At 36.1% G+C, this 22,899-nt stretch overlaps 1 long non-coding RNA gene across 1 annotated transcript; it reads right to left on the bottom strand.

The window, feature by feature from the left end:
- Positions 1–3,059: 3,059 nt before the first annotated feature.
- On the bottom strand, positions 3,060–10,805 carry LOC311434842. The gene is made up of 3 exons (XR_014691764.1): positions 10,634–10,805; positions 7,799–7,907; positions 3,060–3,519 (listed from the first exon to the last, which is right to left on the bottom strand). It is a non-coding gene; the product is annotated as an uncharacterized lncRNA (long non-coding RNA).
- Between the last annotated feature and the right edge of the window lie 12,094 nt (positions 10,806–22,899).

A 22,899-nucleotide genomic window follows, 5' to 3' on the forward strand; every position in this document is an offset into this window, starting at 1 on the left:
GTGCTCCAGTGCTGAAAAGGAAATGTTTTCCTTGCAATTAGGTACTGATTGCACCAAGACCAGGTACTCAAGATATTGTTTTCAGACCAGAGGACTTGAAGCTTATTCTTTATTTTAAAATAAAAAACAAAATTTCTGATGTAATTCCAATACCGGCTGGAAGTGCTAGGAACCCTGGCACATGCCTTCAGCGACTTTCTATCCATCCAGCATGAATTGCATGAGAACACATCCATCCAGATTGCATGAGAAATTGTGAAGGCTTCTTCCCAAATTGCTTGCATGCAAAATTCTGTTGCTATCACTTCAATTCAGATTTACATCTGAATTAATGTGGAAGTTGAGGAGGGAGTGTGCCAATTGCTGCTTTTAGCTCTTAATGCAATAGGACATAATTCATTTCAGTGTTTGACAAACTAGGATTTTTAAAGGAAATTGTTTAGTTCTATATTATTGGAAGTGGCATTTATATATTCTGGATGTTTTCTTGTGGTTCTCTTTTTCTCTATAGTTTAGTTCTTCTGGTACTAATAAGTTTTCCAGAACAGAAATGCAATGAAGTAAAACAGTGATTATATGTTAAAGCAGAGACAATTCTGATATTGAAAACTGATATATATCTCTTCTTACCTTCTTTAATATAAATAGGAAGCAACATACTAGATCAATTTCTTAATTGAATTGAAGTCTTGATCCAATGCGTTCTAATATCAAATACCAAATGGATTTCAGTTCAGACCTTTAACAGTCAAATAATTGGGCAGTATGAAACACAGAGAATTAGTAATCTCTTCTTGTATGATGAAGTTCCTGATGTTGTAATAGTTCTCTTACTACCATCCAGTGGTATTATTGGCACATTTCCATCTTATTGTTCTTATTCCCCCAAGACTTTTTTCACCAGTATTCACTCATTTTTAGGCATTCTTTCCACTGCTTGGTGTATCTGATATTACACCGTGGCACTAAATTAACCTAATCCTGTGCATTCCTTTTGCCAGGCCAAGGATTGTCTCCATTTCCCAGTCTGCAGCTATGTCCATACCAAGAACACAGTGTTAAACACCTGAGTCCTGCTTTCCTGAGTACTTATGCTCCCCACCTCCCCACTCCCCTGCCACTCCATATCAAACCCTCTCATTTGCTCCTCTCTCCTTGGACCCTCTCAGGACCTACACCCCACTTAGAGTTCTTGCATGTTCCCACTTCCCAGCCCTCCAGTAGAGCATCTACCATTCATAATTGTATTTTGTCTGATTTGTCTTTCTCTTTGACAGTATATTGTAAAAGCCAAAGAGAATAGCTAAAACAAGGGCATTGTTTCACTGGTATGTGTTAATAGTTTTCTGAGAGTGGGTCTTTGATTTATAGACAATTAAAGTTGCTCAGTTTACTAACCAGATGCCAGGGGCTCTGTGTGTCACCCTCCTTTTCATCCTGCAGCTTTCTGATTTTCACCCAAACCCCTAGGGTTCTGCCCACTGACATTTAGAACATCCCCTAGAAGCGATTGGATGTGGCATTCAAAAGCTGCCACGTTAGGTCCAAACATCTAAAGAGAAATGCCATCCTGATGACTCCAAAGTTTTATAAACAGTCAAAACATGGCACTACAAGTTCCCCATGCTTACTGTCTCTCAATGATTTCCAGAACAAATGTATTTTGTACACAAGCAAAAGCACGTTTTTGTTTTCTAACTTTTCTAACTTTGCAAGCACAGTCTGGACCCTGATATTCATGTCTGAGTTTTTTCATTCTCATGCATCAACAGCATTACCAGCAACCCAGCAGATCAAACACGACCCTGATCAGTTTTGAAAAACAAAACAAAAAACAAAAACAAAAAATTCTTCCTGCTGTGTCTTCTGTCTCCAGGGCTCCCCATTTTCTTAATGGTAATGTCTATTTCAATCGTGAAGAAACCATTACATGGTCTTAAAAATCAACATCAGGAGCTTAACTTAAAGCTAATATATGTATTCCTTTACTTTTAAAATGCATGTGGGTTAGTTTCTCAAACTTTTGTTTACCACTGTGAAAAACAGAATAGAATTTGTATGTTACTATGTTCAAATACTTAAGTTGGATCTTTCAGAGCAACAACAAATACTATAAGAGGCTTGAGCACAGAAGTTACTATAACTGGTTGCATTAATCTGTCATTCTGTCATTGACAGACTGGGTGAAATAAAATACTTGGCTCACTCTGGCTATAGGTCTGTGATCACTCTAAACTGACATAAGTGGGGGCTGATGCCAAAAGGAGGTGGTCTCAGTACTTTTCTTGTGCTGATCCTACTTTTCAGTGGCTGTCTGATGAACTGGATCAGAGGACTAACTGACTGGTCTTCTGACAGGCTAGTTATTATCTGGATCAGTTCCTGGCCCCCAAAATTATGTGCCTGCATGAATTTTACTAGTACCAACATTCCAGAAAATTATGGAATGTGAAATTGAGGAAAAGATGTTAAATGAGGAAACATTTTTTTTTTTCAACTATTCTTTGGGATATAAACATACCCTTTCCAATCAGTCTTGCTGTATTTTCCATGCCAACTGAAAACTGAACTTGCCCAAAGCAATCAGCTGTGTTTCCAGTCCAGATCCACTGAAAGCTTCTTTAACCACACAACAAGCATCAGGCTCCCATTGCTCTACTGCCATATGGGTAGTGACTAGAGGATGCTGTGTACCTTTCAGCTTTACCTACCTGCTCATGTTCATGACAACATGTTCATGTTCATGACAGTATAAGCTACATGTACACCTACAGAGTAGATGAAGATCAGCCAATATTCCACAAGACTTCTCACTGCCAGATTTGCTTATAGCAAATATAGATTTTACATGAATTCCACCATCAAGATGTACACTGACATGTCATTCTCCTTCAGGATAAATTGATGTGATATGCAACATAAAATACAAAAACACATTTTTACTAAAACTTATTTGTAATGTTTGTGAAGAAATTTAATTTTTTATTTTTATTTTTGTAAATATTAGCAAATATTACTGCAATAGCTGACATTTTCTCTAACATGGCCACTCTTCCCCTTCGTCGCCCCCTCCCCATATATGTATATTTAAAACTTGGCTTGAATCTTCCTAAGTTTAATACCAAGATATTAAACTTCTTGAACAGCAAAGTCACTATTTCTCCCATTAAAAATGTGATGGCCTGTTCATGTTCATGTTGACACAGAACTTTTCCCTACTTGTTTCTAAGTTTTCCAGAAGTATTTGGGGTCATTTGCTTCATTATATCCTCTAGAAAATATCTGGTTGATACTTCCTGATATGTTCAAGGATTTCTCTGTTATAAGCCCTTTGATGTGCAGATGTATTAACAATTAATAAGAGAATTCTGAGCTGATAAATGAAAAGTCTTACAAAATTCAGTTTCTACTGCAGAACCACTCAGCAGCTCAGCAGATCCTCCTAGAAGAGTTAGAAATAATTTTTAACACTTTTAAAACTATCCACTCTGCTCTCTTAATCTTCTTCACAGAATTGACCTAAAAAAAAAATAAAATTAAAATTAAAATTAAAAAAAAAAAAAAATCTTAAGTTTCCAAAGAAATTTAGCCTGAAATGAAGAGCAGACATCCTGGAAAAATCCTGCTTACATGAATATGGTGACATTGTAAGCAGCTAAATTCAGGCATTTAGAATATACTAGCCTACTTTAGCTCTGGCTATCATTGCTACATTTTTACTTAAAAAGATTAAGCAAGAGTGACGGAAATCTTTATTTAAACATCTGGGTATATGTAACATAGGATGTACAAACTAGGGATTTTATCACTATGGACACTCATCTGTTATCTTGCTCTAAGAGCTATGTGATACTCAGGGATGGTTTGTCAGAGAACAAGGCTATATTCTTAATACGTCCTTCAACTTTCATCACTGTTAGATTCAAGAGTATTCTACACAATCTTTCAAGGTGATTTTTAAAAATTCAAGGAGAAATTTTGGTTTTGTTTATATCAAATATAAAAGAGTGTGGTTCATCCAAAACCTATTAAAATTTACATAATATAAAAACTCCATTAATTTTGACAGGATTTAATTCAGCCACTTCTAGTAAATTGGCAGGGTGCAATATTAGCTTCCATTGACACATCCTTGGAGCTACAACCATGCAAGTATTAATCCATTCCAATCCCTGACATATAAAAAATGCTTCAAACGTCTTTCTCCAATACCACACAAAGTGATATTTAAGTACAAGAATTCTTTTTTAGTATAAGAATTTCATGGGGAAATACAGCTAAAGAAGCACAACTTTTAAACTATGCCAGTGACTTTCTTAACACTTAAATCCATTTATACTCACTTTGATGCAAGCAGATTCAAGACAGCCATCAATTAATCAAAGTGTTAAAGGGAAATTTTATGATCCTCAAATGCTTTGTATTATAAAACTGTGACTGAGAATGTAGAATTGTTCCAGATGTTGAAAACATCATTTTATTAAAATGAAAAGAAGTTCAGAACTTTATTGCATCCCAACAACCTCTATTCAGGCACTGACTCTAAATCACTGATGTTTGGAAATGTGCCAGGAAAAATAAAACAGTCCTCTGTTAACATCTCCTTGTCTATAAAAAGTTATATATTTCCAACTACAGTGTCCAGGAATGGCATCAAGACTCCATTTGTAAATTGAAAAATAAAAATAAATTTCAAAATAGTATTCAGGATTCAAACAAGCATTTATTCAGATAAAGAAAATATATAAAAATAAATGCACATGTAAATGTATATATGTGTATATAAATAAATACATACCTATACATAAACTAGAAGTAGCTGAATCTGGTGGGCTACAGAACACAGCCCTCATCGGGGATGCAACCCCAGGGATGCAGGTCTCTGCAGACCCACATCCCTAGTAGAGGGAGGAAAGTGGCTGAGACTGTATGTGCAATAGGTGCACATGCGCACACACACGCACATACATAAGCATGCGGCCCAGCACAGGCAGAGTGTCCTTCCCAGCACCCACAAAATTCCCAAAATTCCCATAATCATGAGCAGTATGGATTGCTCCAGCACATTCCTCCTCTCTAGCCACTCAAACCCAAAATCTGCTGGTGGGTTGCTCTTCGCTAGCAGTTAAGCAAGCACAGATGCAATGTGGGAGGGCAGTAGCTGGCCTGTGACTTGCAGTGTCTTCAGCTGCTGAGCCCCAGAACTCCATGTCCCCCAGACCTCCATGCCCCTCATGCCAAAGGTCCCCCCAGTCTCTTCAGGTTCTGGTGCTCAGACTTCTCATCCAATCCACTACCCAGCCCAGCTTGATATTTGCTAGCAGTAGTGCAACACAGGAACAGAAACAAAACAGAAAGCATGCTCACCCAGGATACAGTTGGAAAGAGTATTTAATTAACAAAATGGGATAGATGTGTACTCTTTCTGGATCCAACCCAATCCCTCCCTTTTCCTTTGGTTCTTCCTCAAAACATACCCTAATAAGTTCTGCATCTTCCCACAGTTCCATTAAAAGGTCCAATTGCAAGTTTTACCAAATGCGGTGATTCTCTGTCCCCTACACCCTACGATAAGTCCTGTGCCCCTGGACTCAGTGATCTCCATTAGCATACATGGTGTTCCTTTCCTTGGCTCCTCACAGTGGTTTTCCCCCAGGGAACCACTGTCTGATCTTTTTTCAATAGCCCTGGGAATGGCCAAGTCAGGGCATCCTGTTGGAACTGAATAGATTAGGTGGGTTCCTTCACCCATCATTATTTCTCTGGTGTTCTTTGGGCCTTTGCATAGTATGATTAGCCTTCAGTCATATAATCTAACTTTTAGGTCTTCCACTTTTTATTTATTTGATGCATTCTCTATCGAAATGCCTTTCTATCTCCCTTCCACCCACACTGTATTTGCATCAGTGTATTGTCAGAGAAAAAACAGTGTATCACAAAGATGAACTAGCTACATCTTGTATTAATAATGATCCAGCTGTGACAGCATGGTGTCCAGCACAAGGTAATTCATCTTCTATTGGTAGGTTTCACACATTCCAGCAGGCTTTGACCTGCTTCTACTAAATGGACTGGAACACCTCAGTATTCCTCAGTGCAGAGATACCGTTTGCAAACTCTTGTCTTTTTCCTTTCTTCCACTTCACTTTCATCCTTTACCCAAATCCACTTACCACATGTTTTTCAGTATCTATCTATGTGTTTATCCCTTCAGACTAACTTGCATATTTCTCTGTTTACATCCTCCTGACTCTCCTAACTCTATTTGAAATATGGTGTAGTGAAAACCAAACTCTTTCCCAAATGGTCTCCCTCCATTTCCTGGTAATGAATACCAGAATCTTCCCCTAGTCCTGGTCAGCCTACAATTTTGGTGAAATTTTTATGTCCTCTCCCTTTTTCTCTCCCCAGTGTTTCTTCCTGCTTTGTACTCATCCATGGCCATGTATTCCTCCTTGCCACCTGAGTTCACTCTGGCTCTTTTTATCTTTTTTTTTAACTTTTTTTTTCAACCTCTTCTGCAGCCTCCTGTGGCTTTTGTTTCATTGCTTCTACAACATCCCCATTGCTTGAAAATAATTTGTGTTTTCTAAAATCACTCCACATCTCTAATTTCCTTTGTCTTGTGCACAAAGCAGCATTTCTTTTAGCAGCTCCATAAGAAGCCAGTCACTGTCAACAAGTCTGATGTAATTCAGAGGACACTTAGTAAGCCTCACCCTCTTGTATCTTGCTCCAGTCTTTATCAGCTCCCATTTAAATCTTATCATTGGCTTTCTCTCAGCCCATAGTTCAGATTTTCCTCATCTCTGACAGAAGAGGTAAACTTGTATCCTGACAATGCAAGAGCAAAAGCCTCACTGACATCTACTGCATCAAGATATCACTGCTGTCTTTACCACTGTATAGTTTTGACTTCATTTTCCTTTCATCTTTAGTTACTCTCTCCCAACATTTCTGATGTGTCAAGATAATTTTAGTATCTCTTTTCTTCTTTTTTTTTCTTCCTTTTCTTCTTCCATTTCTATGTCTGCTATTGGCATCCTTTTCTCTTTGTGATAGCCAAATCTTCCTGATAGCCTAATCTTCACTGTATCCTCATCCACTTTAAATAATATTTCTTCCCTGATAAGCATCAAACTAGCCAATTCTACAAAGACCTTAAAACCTGCCCAAACATATCCTTCAAATGAGAAACAAAATTTGGTTTCTAAATGTAGTAATGTCTCTTCCATAATTTCATATTATTTTTTCAATATCTCCTTTCTGTATACATGGCATGGCCCTGTATAGCACAGTGCTATATCTCCTGCCACACTCTTTGTTACCACTGACAGCTGAATAGAATTCAGACAGAAACCTGAAACCTTATGGTAGAGTAAGAGATTAGAAAATAGAGGATAGCAAGTATTTTGTTTCTAGCTCTGTCAATGGAGAAGTTGGTAGGTGATAAGAGTAGTGATAATTCAGTATTTTGCAAAAGATACTTGGATTTGATGTGTGCATGAGATGGGATATGCCCCAGGCTGGATGATAAGTTTTAACACCTCTTAGCAAATATTAGTGGCCCACCTTGTGGTTTGTCTTCTACTAAACTTTGGCAAAAAGCATATGTAAACACTAAGATTCACAACTAGACTTGACAGTTTTCTGTAGCTAAGTAGATTAAGCCAGTGCAGTAAAGGAGAAGGCAAACAAGATGAAACTATTTCCATATGGGAGAAGAATTTCCATTTCCTAAGGGGATATTAAGCCTAGAGGCTGAACCTTCAAAAGCTTTCCAAAATTACAAATGTACCTTTGCACAAATGCCTGAGAATTATGTCTGGAGTCCCCTCAGAAGCCTGAAAACCAATATGGTGCTGGCGTGATATATCTCTATCTGTGCAGAAACTGAGATGATTAATCTAAAAAGAATAAAGCAAAGAATTAAAAAATAAGGAAAAGAAAAAGTCCAATAAATGGAGGAAATGCCTAATATTTTCTTATTTAGTAATTATTCTCTAAAAATAATATATGACATACAGAATGCAGATTCAAATTGTGGTGGTCTCACATAAATGCCAGCTTGCTTTACTTTCTAAAGCCCAGAAAAATATTAGTTTTCCAAGCATGAACCTAGTGTTACAAGTTTACATGGGGAAGAGGGCACTTCCTCTATTTTGAGAGTATTTTGTATAATAAAAGGAGGATCTTCACAAAGAAGAACATGCAGATTCATTATATCATATTCAACACCAGCTGAGTCCTGATAAGCTGCAAATATGCCAGAAAAAAATAATTGTAGAAATGAAGAACAATAGCATACAATGTTATTTTTGATAATGTCATTAACACAGGTGTATTTATATTTTTATATATAGTGACCTGGGAACACTTTATCTGACACTGAAATTGTTATTCTTCATTTATATGCCCTTTCATGTATACTGAACAGCCTATATACACTAAATGTTTCTTAGTCTTGATGCTATCATTTAATGATGCTGATAGTTTTTTGTAGTTGTTGGTGGTGGTTGGTTAGTTTTGTTTCATTAGACTGAATTTGTTTGCGTATTCAGCTTTAGGATGCGATAGCTTCAGCAACTGCATTGGTTGACTTTAAAAAATATTATTTCAATTGCAAATTGAGAAGAAGAGAAAATTCCCATTTGGAGGCAGGTAAAAAGATTCTTGGGAAAAAAAAAAATGAAAGAAAAAATCAGTTTTGTATGATAGGTGAAAATGATTCAAATACAGGATTCTTTTTCTTCACTTTTTCTTGATTTGTCTTTCTTTGCTCTCTGATTTTTCAGTGAAAGGGAGAAAGAAATAAAATTAGGCTGGCTATTTCTTTTTATTGTTAAAATATTAATTCAGAAAGGGAGAAGTATTTCTAATTACTGCCTCATGACTAAATGTCATTCCAGACTCTTTAAAGAAAACAGAAGAAAAACTCGAGATGAGACCTGGCAATTGCATAATTTAGCCTAACAGTTATTTGTATTGAATATCTTGTTGTCAGTTTAATTGGGACTGATATAGGTTGCCTTCTCTTCAGTGAACTCTGCTGCATGGCTAGCCTGTATACTGCTAATAATATTTCTTAAAATTTCTTTGGATATTAATTTCTTCTTACCTTTAGGAAATTATCATTTCTTCTGACTCCTTCAGTCCATCAAGTACAGTATGTGTCTGCTAGAACTATATCATAGGGAAATGTAAATGATGGGAAAGCTGCAAAATATCCCCAAAATTATGCCCATTCCTCATAGTTGCATGATGATATTGCAGTCTTTCAGTAAAACTGCAACAGTCAGGTATGTTATGGCTGCTTATTCTGATCATGTGGGAAGTGATTTATGTTTATTTGGACAAGTGAAAATGTGTGATGCAAGCTAGCTTGTACTCTGTGGAAATGCAGGTAAATTCCTTATAGGCTGGATTCAGAGCAGATGAAGATTTTCAGATTATTCAAGGAATGGCAGAGAGAGAAGTTGTATGCTTATAACCAAACTAAATACATCCTTTCATGTTGCTGACCACATGGGTGAAGGAATGGATTCAGTGAGCTGAAATGTCAATTCCAACCTTTTTGGTTGGAAGGTTTACCTTGGCTTACAGTAGATGTCCCACATATGTAACAGATGATTAGATGGAACAAAGGCAGACTTTGCATGATGTAGGTAGCAACTATTTACAATTTGTGCAATAGCAGATTTTCAAAGTCATCACCTACCAATGTTGGACAATGTGTGCTTGAGTACAAGCAGTTTGCCTTGGGAGTGCTTTTGTCTCCCTCTTCTCTCACCCTTAATTCTGCTCTTTTTGCTGTCTTTCTTCCCTTTTTTCTCTATGCTTTTTACTTCCCAAGAGCATTTCTAAACTACTGTATTCTGAAATTTCTGTATTCTGAAATTTTCTTTCTATACCCTTGTTAATATCCACTGCTAAAAGAAAAAAAAAAAAAAAAGCTAACTGTGACAATTACAACATTATTTTAAGGTGATATGGAACTGAGTTTATCAAATCACTATTTCAGGTTGATGAAGACTATTACATTTTTAAAGATTTCATTTATGTACACTTTGTAGTTATGTGGTCTAGGAAAGCAATTCAAATAAATAAATAAATAAATAAATAAAAACAGCATCTGAAAATTCTTCATAGGTAAGATAGGCCAAAAAAAAAAAAAAAAAAAAAAAAAAAAAAAAAAAAAAAGTTAAGTTGGACAATATGTAAGCTGCAGCTTGAATTTTGACATCTATGGGTTAGAAACAGAAGGCAGCCTGGAAAGGCAGTTCAGACCACAGAAACTGCATCTCTATGTATCACATGCTGTGTAAATATACTCCCTTAGTCACCAAGATTTACAAGTATCATAAAGAGTCTAGTACTACTAAAGGACTGATTCCTAACATTTAGCAAATTCTAACATACCTTTCTTCAGGAACTTGTGTTATTACATTCAGTTAGCAATGATACTAACTTAGTAACAAGGTTTACAGATGATGAAAATGGTATACTTACTAATGAGACTAGAGAATGATAAACAAACAAAAAAGGAATAGTTGCAAGTAAGCAGAATCTGCTCATAAATGAAAAGAGAATTCTCAGAAATACCTCTATTACGTCAAATGAAGTTAAGCCTTACCAGGAAACATAAACTTTATGTTGTGTGTTTCCCAGGAGCAAGATGGCATGAAGCTGAAAGAACTTTTATGCTTTTGGCAGCAAATTTTTGAATATCAAAGCATCCTTCTTAGACTGGATAAACTTCACCAATGCAAGTCTCCATTCAAAACCATTGAAGTCATCTGGGGTGACTTTTGTAGGACTGACTTCCCCACAAGCAAGGACGTAGTACATATATAAAACAAGCAAACATGACTAATGGTAAACAACACAGCATCCACTTGAAAAACAAACAAACAAACAAATAAATAAATAAATAGGGAATACATTCATCTGTTTATCTCTCCATCTACATTTTGGTTCAATTTATTCTCTTATCCTACCAAATCCACCAAAACACATAGACATAAAAATTACAAGTTCATGAAACTCTTGTGGGTGACTAAGTACACAACTTTAAAAAGGCTTTTATTTACTCTCTGACACACTTTTTATGGTATAAGATGACATTTTATGATACTTTATCAGTTTTATGTTCACTGTCAGATTTTTTAATCTTCTGTACATTTCAAGGTCAATAAAATCTCTCTGTTTGGGTTTTAGCAGGATTATAGAACAGGACAATTCATAGTGGCTTTATCTACTAAAAAGCTCATATGGCAGAAAGCAATGACCATAAATCTGGTGGGTAGGTAATGGAATAGCTATGAGCATGCTTTATGATAAGTGACATCTGCATTTCAGAGTATCTGCCTGACAGAACATCAATGTTTGTTTACAAACACAAGCTTAACAGTCACAAAAAGTAGCTAAGGCTTCTCTTCAAAGCCAGAAAGCTACCTCTGAATAAACAACATTTATTTCCAAGCCAAAAAGACAATTCAAGTTCAGCACAAACAGGAGCCAATTTTTTGTCAAATTTTCATAGAAAAGTCCAGATCTGTAGTCCACTACAGGACTAATACTGGGCATTATGTACTGCCATTGAGTATACATTGTTCCTGAGACATGTCTGAGTGTAAATATACAAATGCTGTCACTGCTGTCTTTCCATTCAGGTAGGTGACCCAAAGGCATTGCAAACTGAAGGGAATGCTCATAGTTAAAGATGGCATAAGATAATCAAGAAACCATGTACTTCCTGCCCTAACTTTTTTCATTCTTCATAAAAAAAAAAAAAAAACATATTTCAGGCTGATGCCTGGAAGGTCTTTGGACATTTGTCTTTTACTCTTTGAAACAGATGAGGATAAGGAGTTTTCTAGCATGTGTGGCCTTCATAGACATCCTCTGAGTAGACGGCAGAGCAACAGTTTCATTTAACACATGTAATTTGCATAAAATGAATTAGAAAATTATTTCTGAGTACTCATTCGTTATTTCTCCATGTAGAATCATAGAATCATTAAGGCTGGAAAAAACCTCCAAGATCATGTGGTCCAACCACCCTCCTACCACCAATGTCACCCATTAAACCACGTCCCTAAGCAACAAGTCCAACCTCTCCTTAAACAACCCCAGGGAAAGTGACTCCACCACCTCCCTGGGCAGCCCGTTCCAATGCCTGACTATTCTTTCTGAGAAGAAATGTCTCCTAATTTCCAACCTAAGTTCCCCTGGCACAACTTGAGGTCATTCCTTCTAGTCCTATCACTAGTTATCTGCAACAAGAGGCTGACCCCCCGCTCCCAACCACTTTGTTTCAGGTAGTTATAGAGAGCAATAAGGTCTTCTCCAGACTTAACAACCCCATTTTCTTCAACCACTACTCATAGGACTTGTGTTCCATACTACTTCTGCAGTCTTTGTAAAGAACTAATCCAGCTCTGACTCTGTCAGTGATGTGCACCATTTGTACCTACAGTTCTAGAAAGGACAAAAGAGAACTTGGCTCTAACCACTGTTTTAAGATGTTGAAAAGGCTAATGAATCTCTAGAATTAATTAGGAGTTTGTTAACTTTATTATGAGGACCTGGTAAAACTGCACAGCTGTGGTAAAGCCATGCTCAAGAAAGCATGATCAAACATGAGTCAGAAAAAGCTCCTGGGATGCCCTGAAAGTAGAAGAGTTCATATATGAAGAATCTAGATTACTTTTACTTAGCCTGACAAAATAAGGCCTGAAAATGTCATATTCTTGTTTATATTTATGCTGGAGTTGAGAAGAATGAAAACACTATGTACACAAAAGAGTTGTTTGAACTAGCAGTCAGAAGCTAAATGACCTGAATGTATTTTTTTTTCTTTTGAGACTAAAAACAAACAAACAAACAAACAAACAAACAATTTTCTGAGCTAAAAATTAAAACAAATTTGGAAGGAATAGCTTAAATTTACATTCACTTCTCTTAGACAAAGAACCAGGACCACAGAATAGCTTCTAGGACCTGGTCAGGAAATCTAGGTAGTTTTAAAAAGGGTCTTAGGCAATTTGGGAACTGAATTCTATCTGCCAGCAGCTTCAGCTTGATATTATGCCATTAGGAGAGCAATTGAGGCCTTAACTGACATTGTAGACATGCTAGTCTATCTGACACATCCTCATGAGATTAGCATACAAGTCAATATGACTTGCAGGAAACCATCCAGGATGGCAGGTGGAGACCAAGAAGGATGTTTTAGATGTCTGAGATGGCCTACAACATCTCTGTTTAAGGACTTAAACTGATCCCAAGAGATCATCTCTGGTTTTATGTTCCTGTTGAGTGAATGTGTTCTTGATCTTCTGGACTAGCTCTAGATCTGCCTTCCCTCAGAGTGCTAGATAGATAAATCAAGTCAAGGTGTTTCCTCACAGTACATTCCCATATGTAAATCTTGACCAGGCTGCTCCATCACTGGATAAATCAGCTGTTCATTAAGTATTCCTCTGGCCTGGGAATGGATTTTAAAAGTAATTTTGTATTTATATTAATATAATTCTTACTGGGTTACTCCAGCTTGGTTTTACATCAGTATGCTTTCTAGACTCTTTTTCAAAACAATCATATTCAATTATTTTATTGCTTTGTGGTATTTAACCATTTACAAAGCATTTGGCTCATGCAAACCCTTGTTTAAGGCAGGACATTGTTTTTGTGAAAAAAAGACCCAGGAAGAGTGGTTAAGAACACACACAGTTACTGCCTGACAAGGCTCAACAATTGTTCAAAAATCACTCCATGATTTCACAGTCTTAGAGAATTCAAGTTCATTGTTGCTAGTGGTAAATTTACCCTTGTTTCTACATTAAATATTTTCACAGGTAAGGAAAAAGTAAGATCCCAAGCAAGCAGCTTGAGGGTTAACAGAGAACACATTGCTTTCCCACAGCTGCCTTTGGAAGAATTCCACATTATAAATAACACCTGATTTTTATACTTCTTACATGCAGAAAGTGAAAATCTTCATAACAGAAAAATAAATAAATAAATAGATAGATAGATAGATAGATAGATAAATAAAATCTCTACTTTCTGCACATAATTTTTACTATTAGCACCAGGGCTCTAAACAGGAGAAGCCATACCAGTTTCCACTCTGCACTTTGAGTTTACAGGACAAAGTAGGAAGCAAGAAATGACAACTTTCAGAAAATACATGCTAAAAACAACAGCAAAGGCTTACTAACAAAGAGGGATTTGTAAGGTCATTGTCAGATGTTTGTACAGCTTTGTGTTCAAATGAACCAATCATTTGTAACAAAGTCTCCTAATGTTCAGGGATTGAAATGTGCAATAGAAAAACTTTTTGGTAGATTATATTTGCTAAGAATCAAACACATTAAAGTGATTTTAAAACTGAAGTGCTTTCTGCTGCTTATCAAGAAATGAAGAAGGTACAATCAATTTAGACTAAGATAGCTCTGTAAAGCCTATTTCGTAGGAATGTCACTGAAATTACTTTGTATGGATTCATCCATGCTTCACATTAATTCTGTTTGAATATGATAATGTCTTCAGCTATAGCTTCCTTTCAGGTTTGCCTTTCCTCTGTGTCCTCCACTGATCATGAGATCTCAGAGTCACAGTTTCCAGCTGGGATTGTTTAAGGAAAAAGACTGGGATCACATAAAATTATGTAAAAAACATTGCCTTTCCCTTAATTTCAACATGGAAGTTTAGCTGATGGCCCAAAGAACTCACAGGCATGATGGTTTTAGAAACCTATTCAAAAGACACTCCTACAGATCCTGGAGAGCACATACAGTGAGGACATATACTGGGGATGTGTTTTATAGTACAAAGGGCAGATCAAGTGGAGGCAGCCATCCACAATGCTTAAAAACAACAGAGTAGCCCTTTCCCTGAAATCTAAAGGTCTTCAGCTCTAGAGAATATTGGACTTAATAAATTCAGTGGAATGTCATCCAAATGATGGGGGAATGTGAAATTCCAAGAAAGGAAATTGGTGGACTACTCTTGCTGTCACACTGTCTTTTTATAATTTTGTCCATAGGGAAAATGTCCAGGGGAAAGCCCTGAAGTAAAGGAAGATGAATGGAGGAATCTGTGATACTGAAGAATGGCAAAGGGATGTAAGAGGGACTAACAACGTTGTGAGATGTGGAACTGAGAACTCAAAGTACGGTGGGAGGATTTAACAAGGACCAGCAGAAGGGAGAGGAGGAAGAAGGGATATAAGTTTTCTAGTACTGCCCATATAATTTGTGTTAGTTTCTACCTATCAAAAAGCTATCAGAATTAACAACCAAAAGAATGGGCACTGTGCTGTGCACCTGCAGTGAATCCATCTAGAATAACTAGACATTTGTGGGAAAAAAAGCTGTGTAGATGATTAGGATTTGAAGACAGAGAAGCAATATTTCCAGAATTGTGTAATGACTAGTTAATCTGACTGATCAACATAAAAACCTGTGTGAATATGGGGGAAAAAATATCACAAAAATATTTTGTCTAGTAGAATCATAAATTTATTATGATGAAAAGGTTACTATAATAAGTTTTTACAGGAAATGGAGAAACTGGTTTTGAAATATCAGGAACCAGAAGGAAGAAGAAGATGCTCTCCTGCACTCATAAGTAGTTGTGGTTCTGTAACTTCTGCCTGTTCTATATCGTATGGTTCTTGCCTGCCAGGAGCTACGAATAGGTAGAATGACAGTACAGTTCCTTTCATATGGCATGGTATGTTTTCTCCCTATATGTCAGAGTTTGTATCCTTCAAATAGTAGAAGATATGGTATATTTTGTATTCTTACAAAGGGAATTTCTACTTTTGAAAAACAAAACAAAACAAACAGACAAAAATACACTCCCCCAAAAAGAGTCAGTTTCTATGACTATGTGACTTTGTTTGAGGACTGATGACTGCTAGGAAGAGATAGGATCCATCCAACCAAGCTGGGAATGAACTTTGAACTTTGCTAATGAACTTTACTAATGAACTGGCCAACCTGATGAGAACTTTAAACTAGGAATGACAGGGGTTGGAGATGATGGCCAAAAACCAAGTGAGGAAGATCTGGACTGGACTGGACTGGAAAGCAGAGGGTGTCAGCTGATGTGGACAGGAGAGACCTCACAGTCACCAAAGTGGGCTCACCCCAACTGTCAACACACGAAGTGCTGATAGTCAGGGAAGCTCTTACACTTTTCCTATGAAATCAACACTTTAAAAGAATGAAGAAGAGAGAGCCAGGCCCTTCCAGTGTTATATATTGACATATTATATATATATTGACATATTATATATATATATTGAAGAGGCAATGGGTGCAAACTTAAACACAGAAAATTGCATTTAAACACAGGGAACACATTTTGTACAGTGAAGTTGGTCAAACACAGGAGTAGGTTGCCCAGAGAGACTGTGGAATCTCTAGCCTTAGAGAATTCAAAACCTAACTGAACATAGTCCTGGGCAACCTTCTCTGGGTAACTCTCGTCTGAGCAGGGTCACCAAGAGACCTTTTACCCTCAACAGTCCTATGAGTCTTGGTATATGCTATGAGACCAGCCAGTCCTTCTTTGTCAAAAAAAAAAAAAAAAAAAAAAAAAAAAAAAAGTAAGCAAACAAACCTATACTAGTCACATGCTGTAAAATCTTTTTTTTTTTTTTTTTTTTAATATAATATCAGTGTACTGAAGTATTCTTATTTTAATATTTATCACATCAGATGTTTTTGTTAGACAATACTTATATTCATACTTTTTAAAAAGTTTATCCATAATATTTCACTGGGACTATTTCCTGTGGTAATGCATTCCACAGGTGAAGCCTACACAATGCAGTGAAAAGACACTTCCTTTACTTCTTTATACAGCAGTCAATTATGTAACTGGCTCTAACTAATCTCATGTTGTTTCAATTTCATAATACCCCAAAACATGTAGATGTTGATACCAACAAGCCCGTCCTGGTTCATCTTTTCATCTTTTTTATTATTATTTTATTATTTTCTTTTTAATTGAAAAGAAAGTTTAGATGTACGAGAGGAAAGAAATCAGAGTACAATTATGAAATTCCAGGAAGTACATTTGGCAAGGGCTGCATAACTTCTGACAAAACAGGCCACATAGGAATGTAAACAACTGAGACAGAGAAGAATTATTTGCTAATTAAAAAAAAAAAAAAAATCTTCCTTTAGGTCAGAATAAAAAATAGCTCAATCAGTAAGTAATATGTTGAACAACAGATTAACTAGACTGATTAAGTTTAATGTGAATTTTGAGATTCCTGATATTTTCAGATTTCTACAGATACTCAACATCTCCTCCATCATATTGTACTGCACAAGGCATGTAAATTTAGGCTTTGAAAAGAGAAGAGAGAAAAGAATTTAGGATGTTTTAATATTTTCAGTGAATCAAGAAATAGTCAACATCTGTGAAGTAGCAAATCTATGCAATATTTCAATGAAGAAAGCAAACACCAACTGTTTCCTTCAAATATGGCCAGGAGCATCTAGGATGAACACAGTCATGGGACCAGAAGAAGAGTAAACGAGGGAGCTTGGTGACTGGAGCATGCTGCTGGGTACAGGGAATCCCAATGCCCTGGATCATTTTTTGGGCTGTGTCCAGTGCCTGTCTAAAGTAAACTGCTTTAACAATTCAGGGAGCAAAGGCTAGAGCCTACAGCTATTTTATTTTTATCTTTATTTATTTTTATTATTTTTATTTTTATTCTAGAGCAGAACACGTAGAAGCAGCACCACCCTACCTCTGTAAGACATTCAGAAATGCTGAACCCACTCCATCCTGGAATCCTCACCAGATTCGTGAGCATCAAAATATGCACAGGCAGAAAATATATATTTAGATGCTTAGCTTATGACAGGTACAATAACACCATCTGAGTACATGTAAAGCTTAATTGCTTATATGACGTAGGCAGAGAAAGGACTGTTACCTTGAATTCAAAGGTTTAAATTTCATCTAATCGCTGCACTAATTACCAAAAACCTGTTTTGGAAGTTACTCATTGGCTTGTTTGAAAATGCTGTTGTCCACAGTTAGTTAGAAAATTAAATCCACATTCAGCCATCTGAAAGAGTTGATTTTTAGATATGCTAAGTAGCTAAATTTGTGGCTCCCATTGACACCAAGTCAGTAGCTATATATTTATATGTTAGGCAGAGGATGGTATCATCAATTAACACTGCACATATGCCACTGAGTTTCCAGTAATAAGTTTTTCAGGAAAATAAGGTGCATAACATATGGTAAAGCTTAAAGAAGGTATGGAAAGTGGTAAAAGAGAACATGAAAAATAATGGGAACCAACTTATGCTACTGGTAGGCAGCTGGATAATAAAATGATGATCCTTTTCTTGTATAGAATGTGTCACTATGCATTTTTTACAAGTGTCTTTTTTACGCTTTATTTGTGATGTATTTCACAAGAGAGCACTATAGCTTCACATTAAATTGCAGACAAGTAAAATATCAGATTCTTCCCAACAGTCCTATATTCTTCCCCTTAACTCTTCAACTTCCTCCCACTGTTGCATCACAATAGTCCATTACTCTCTGGCATCTTAAAACTGTCACCTTTAAATACACTTAGATTATAAGTTTTAACCTCCATATTGTTTACCTTTTTGACTTTAATCTCCATATCAGGGTCTGGAATTCTCCAATCCTAGATATTTCCTAGACCAGTGGTCTCTAAAATTTATGCTGTCTAAAGTCTCTAACACACAGAGGTTCAGAAGCTCTAGTCTCTCTCTTCCTGACCTACCAACTGCTTCAGAGTTGCACTTCATCAGCAATGCATTTTCCCTAGCTCCTCTTCCTTCTTGGGTTTTATGCTTCTCTCCTCTCTTAGTTCTCCTTCTACCACGAAGATTTTCTTTCAGGTCCTTCATATCACTTCCCTTTACCCTATTCCTTTGATTTCTGTCTTTTCTTGTTCTTCATCACCTCCTCTGCTCCTCTCTGATAATCTCCACAAAACCAAATTCAAGTAGCATCTCAACAGAACATGTGACAGAAGCGCATTTTTAACCTGAGGCCCAGTTGTCTCCATGCAAACTCATATCTTAGGCTCTGTCTTTGACACTTTCTCAGTGATACCTAGATATCAGCTCCAATTTCTAGCTATTATTGTTAAAACAGAGCACATAAACTCTCTCATAAAGTTTCTTTTTTAACTTGTTATGGAAAGTATCTTGATTTAACCTTTTACTTTGGTATGTCATCATGCACTATCTTCATTTCCAGCCATTACCAGAGATTCATGTGTGGATGATAATAGTAAGTATCCTTTCTACATGACCTACAGATGCTATGTGAAGCATCTTTAACCATGTTTTGCCTTGGTTAGTACAGCACCCCTTTTTCTGGCTATAAAGAAGATAGTTTTCACTCGTATACGTAATTCATCATTTCACTTGCCTATCATTTCATGTATTTCTCTGCTTTCTTTTGCTGTGATATCAAACATAAACTTCTTCCTTTCCATCATGTCTCTGTCTTGCTCTTCCATTATCCATTTCCATTTAACTCACCACTGTTGGAACTCACAGTTTCTCAATTCTTTGAGGAGGATATTCATGTAAAAAAAAAATAAATATATATATATATATATGACCCGATTTCTCCAGAACTAACCTAAATTTTTGTGTTTGTATAGAGTAATTATATACTTATATATAAGTAATTATATATATATACTTATTTATACTTATTATACTTACATATAAGCAATTATATACTTATATATATATGCATATATATTTCTATTCAAAATGCAATCTCCTTCTGTAAACAATAGAAATAAAAATTATACATAATCATTTATATGCAATGACTAACAAAATGCAGTTTTTTATTATTATTTTTGTAATGTCACAAACTGTTTTTTGAATGAGGTACTGTTAGCTCTGGCAAAATAAAATATTTCCCCCCCCCCAAAAAAAAAAGAAAAGTATTTGTCTAGTCTGGCATCATTTTGCTTGTACAATGGTGTTTTATAACCTGCTCTGTGGACAATTTTCTTTTTTTTTTTTTTTTTTTTTTTTTTTTTTTCAGAATACTGTATATTCAGAAGTCTTCATATCACCTGCAAGTTAGGACCAAGAAAAATAAAGGTATATACAAGATGCATGGTTTGCTCGACAGCCTGGTAAACTTCTAAATTCCCTTCTTGTGATGTCCCCCCTACCCAAAACTCCTTATGAACATAGAACTTTAGTGCAATCTCTGGTCTCCAAAGGAACTATGTGAAAAAACACCCTGCTCTTTTTAGATTAGGACAACTCAAACTTTGTCAAATAATAGGGGTCTGCAGGATGACCAGATTAGAATGATGATTAGGGACAGCTGCCACTTTATAGTTCTGCTACATTAAAACATCTATTTCTTGGCTGTGGTAAGCTTCAAAAACTTGCAAAAAAAATCCTATAAAGGACTCGTGGAAATACAAAATCCCTCTTCAGAGATTTTTGATGTTCTATGTTGATTTTCTCTTGGCTCTTTACCATTGAGGTTTAAAAACAGTTTTTGGACCTTGTATGCCATATAAAGTGTCTTAGTATTGGTCCGAGAAGAATGATAGTTCAGTGGCTGATTTTGAAATTACTCCTGTAATTTCCTTAACAAGTTCAGCTTTGCTAAAATAACAACGTGTTTTTTCTAATTTAGCACAAGCCATTTCATGATTATAAACCAGTTACTGTGCTGCCATTCAGGCTGAAATTGAATTCAAGAAGTGGTGTGGGGACATCGAAATAAATTAGAACAAATAAGAATTCCAGTAAAATAACAGAACAAGAATGTTATTTCTTGCCTCGAGTGGATTAGTTGAAGATAAAAATATTATCATTTAAAGAGTGCTGATGCTGCATGGAAAATCATTATGTTTAGAAGCAGGTCTGCACAAACAACTCCTCTCCTTCACTTCTTAGAGACATCACCACTCACACAGTGGCACAGGGGGCCAAACACACAGATTCCAACTTTGGGTCCTTTGAAGATGACAGTCTGCCAACCCTCTTAAGCTATGCTACAGTATGCTCCCAGCTGGACCAGATGTTGGAGTGACCCGTTTTCGTTCCAGTGCTGGATTTTCAGTGCTGTCACTATGAACCTTAAATTGACTTAGTGTCATAACCAGTTTTTTATTCATTATGACCCTATAAGACAAAGTAAGTTCTTCAACATTCTTATGAACTGGTTTGATATACTTTCTACTAGCACTAGTAATTACAGTCACTTATAGTCAACAAAGCAAATGCATATGAATGGATTCTTTAATGAAAAGTATTTTACAAGATGCCCATGGATTACAAACATTAAGCTGAAATGCACAATGTGCAGTACTGAGTGCAAAACATACTTTTCAAAACAAACTCAAGTGCACACTGTATTCCTGTGACACTTAACTATTTTTGTAAAATTGACAATACAGGCACTCTGCATACAGTTATAAATTAAGAATGAACATGTGGATACTTAAAATAAATGCAAATATACTGTGAGCAACATTAGGTATGACAACGGAGTATAAAAATCACAATATACTGAGAACTGCACTGTGCCTATATAAATCCTGTAAAGGAACTCGGTGGTTTTAACCAGAGAGAAATCAATGCAGTATTCAAAGTTACCTGCTACTCGGCTTTGGTTTATTTATTTTTGACTATGTTTATTTCTCATTGTTTTCATTCAAACTGTAATATTAATTATATAATTATTGACAGAGAACCTTACACATCTTCTCTGTTCAATAAAGCCAAAATAATTAGTCATTACATGCCCACTGTAAGACCAATAATTAAATGTAAAATCCTTCTTCCAGCACAAAAGGGCTGTTTTAACTGACCAAAATTGGGACCAAAGTAGAAAGCTATTATCCCCAAAGATGAATATGAAGGCCTTGTGGTGTAAGTAAATGTGTATTATTCTGCAAATATGAGTTAACTGCGTGAAAATGTTTATGTTAAAAATAGCATTTATACTGAAAAATATCTGAGTGAAAAAGATGAATTTCATCTCTCATCAGAATCTCAAAAGCTCTTTCTCACAAGCTCCATGGTAAAATTAAAGGGGGAGAGGGAAAGGAAGTGAGGAGATGAGAAAAACAAAACAAACAAACAAACAAAAAAAAAACAATAAACATCACAATGTTATGAAAATCAGACAAACAAGGATTTTAAAATAACTGTTTTTAAAGAATATGAAAGCATATGAAAGTCTCATTAAGAGAACTATTATAAGCATGATTTCCCATCATAACCAAAACTACTGCTCACAGACTAGTCTAGTCCCAGATAGACAACACTGAAAACATATCTGATATCTTTATCTACAAAAGCTGACTAACTTGGGGAAGTAGTGCTTGCTTTCTTCCTAACAGCATGCCAGCCCATCTCCACACAGCCACAGAGGAACCATCTATAGGGATCAACAGGTAGTCTTTGTGCTCACTCAGCCCATGATTTTTCTGCTGAGAATGCCAGCATAAATGCATTTCCAAGAGCCTCTAACATTTGAAGGGAGTTTTTGAAACAAGAAGTCATTTCTCAGACTTGCAGTGTATGTTAGAAGGATGGTAGAACATCCTTTGAGAGTCAGAGCTGTGAAAAATGCATCAGAGTGCATTTGGCAAATTTTCTATATCACTGCAGCCAGATTTACTCACTGTTTATTGTGCTCTCTTTCAATACTGTGGCATTATGCTTAATTTCAAACTGTTTCTTCTACTACTCTTATACATCTCCAGGGATTTCTTGAAGCAATGATGCATAGAAAAAGGGTGTCTTGTTCTACTGTTTATAATCTTGCAAGAATGCTTTAAGCTTCTGCAACACGTCACACTTACAGCTTGGTTTCACAATT

This window comes from Aythya ferina, assembly GCF_964211825.1.
Source record: "Aythya ferina genome assembly, chromosome: 3".
Lineage (NCBI taxonomy): Eukaryota > Metazoa > Chordata > Aves > Anseriformes > Anatidae > Aythya > Aythya ferina.